A 2352-nucleotide genomic window follows, 5' to 3' on the forward strand; every position below is an offset into this window, starting at 1 on the left:
GTCATCAAGGCCATGGCTTTTGCAGATGAGGAAACCAAGTTAATTGGCTAATGCTGGATCTTTTATGTCCACTCTGGTGACCTCTTTAATGATGCTTTCAAAGGAGGAGTTTTTACTCTTCCCCTCCTGGTCCTCTTCCTGATTCTTACAGAAGCAGGAAGAGGAAGGCTGTGGTGGACTGGGACTCCAGCCTCCACACCTTCCCACATCACATACTTCCTGGTTCCTGTCCCCTTGGACCTTTCCAGGCCCCAGGAATGCGAGGCACCAGTGGGAAAAAGAACAACAACAAAAAAGACTCATCAGTTTTGCCAAAAACTCTTTCTGGATAACCCACAATTATGTCAAGCTCTTAACAGAGTTCTCATGATAGAATGAGTCTTCTTTCATACCTTGATCTTATTTGCTGGATAAATAAATTCTATCAAACCTCTTGAAGCCAACTGTCAAAGTAAGGCATTTTAGGGGAGATAGATCTCTGACTCTGATGGCAGAATTCATTTGATTTGATTCTTTAATTCAGTTTCTCTGCAAAACTTGGAGCTGAAATTTTAGAGCCTGTTCACTTAATGGTTTTCCTCACTTCTCCCACCTTCTCTTCTCCCCATGCCCCGTCCTCTGTCTCTTACAAAATAATGCAGCAAAGAATTGCTGCAGACGTAGTGATAACCATTTGGTTTTTTGCAACAATTTCTAGCGGGGAAATGGGAAAGCACAAAGCCTGTTTCTCCAGTTTGGGGAAGGAGGCGCTGGCTGTCAAAGGCTCCAGGAGCCAAGGGGGCTGTGCACGGGGTGGACGGGGTTTCTGACCTGGAGTCTGTGCCAGCGGGATTGAGAAGCAGGGGCCATCTGGGGAGAAGATTCAGCCTTATTTCTTTGAATAATCTTTTCCTCTAGTCCCTGCTCTCCACCCTGCACCATCTTCCACCTCCATCTCCATGTAACTTCAGAACCTTACCTTGTATTTGCAAAGCACTTTTAGATCCATTAGTTTCACTTAGTCATTAATTTACTCCTTCCCTCATTCGTCTACATTATTCACTTCATGACAGTCATGGGACTGCTGTGGGACTGTGACTCATGTGGAGCTCTGGGGGTCAGATGCAACAAGATACAGTGTTCGCCTTTAGAAGTCCAGAGTCTGATATTCGAGACAGAGATGTAGACAAACAGCCTTGACTCTGTGTGTTGAGGGTTATGAGAGATGTGAGCTGGGCGCATAGATCAGTTGGGATGTATTGAGTATCAAGTAATAGAAAATTCAACAACAGGGACTCAAGTCATTGAGATGTGAAATGATTGAGCCCAAAATGACTTCTGGACAGAGGTAGTCCTAAGGTGGGACAGATATTCAGTGATGCCAAAAAACCAAGGTCTTTCCCTTTTACTCAATATTGTGTATTGACCATTCTGGACTTTTCCCTTACTGCCTCATGGTTGCAGTATGGCTGCCACAGCTCCAAACATCATGTCTTGCATTTCAGCACTCAAGTTGAGAAGAAGGGAGTACAGTGAGGCAGAAAAAGTATTTCCCAAATGTAGTCCCTCCATCAGTAGCTTTCTCCTCATACCTCAATAGCCATATCTGGGTCACTTATATACTCCCAAAACAATGTCTGGAGAAGGGGGATGGAGTGCCAGGTTTGTCTACATTCCTGGGCTGGGGAGGCCAACCAGCTCTGAGCCTGTTGCTGCAGAACAAAGCTAGGGTTCTGTGAAAGAAGAAAGGAGGGGTGGGCTGCTGGGCAGGCAGCCACAGATGTCTGCCACTTTCTCATCAGTGCTTGTGACTAAGTGTCCTGGACAGTGTGGGGTCCGGGGTGGTGGCCCAGCCTGAGCCTTGTGGGGAGAAAGCCCTGCTCTGAGCCTCTGTCCCTTGTGGGGTGATCAAGGGTGTATCAGCAGCCAGGAGCCATCACAGCAATTAGCCCTGTCTGTGAAATGGGTACATGTGCCTCTTTTTCTCAGTCCTGGGGTGACAGCAGCAGGAGCATCAGTTCACACAAGTGAGCACTTTCTGTGTGTGCTGGGCGTCCTTCACTTGCATGTACTTCCTTAATCCTCAAAGCCACCCTGCGAGGAGGGAGTTGTTTTCATCCCCATGTTACAGCCAAGGAAACTGAGGCTAAGGGGTGACCCCAGGTGAGTGAGGGAAGACTGGGCTCCAGCTCTGACCCCCTGCAAGGCCCCTGGGTGGAGCCTCAGGCAGGTTGGTGCTCAGCAAACCCCTCCTCTCTGGCTGTCACCTGGTCCAGGCTGGTGGCTGGGGCTGACCTCTCTCCTGACCCTTCTCTCTATTCCTCCTGGAGCTAGAGGGCCCCAGGACCTGCCTGGGATGTGAGGAGATTTACC

This window comes from Bison bison, unplaced genomic scaffold (assembly GCF_000754665.1).
Source record: "Bison bison bison isolate TAMUID 2011002044 unplaced genomic scaffold, Bison_UMD1.0 scf7180017864068, whole genome shotgun sequence".
NCBI lineage: Eukaryota > Metazoa > Chordata > Mammalia > Artiodactyla > Bovidae > Bison > Bison bison.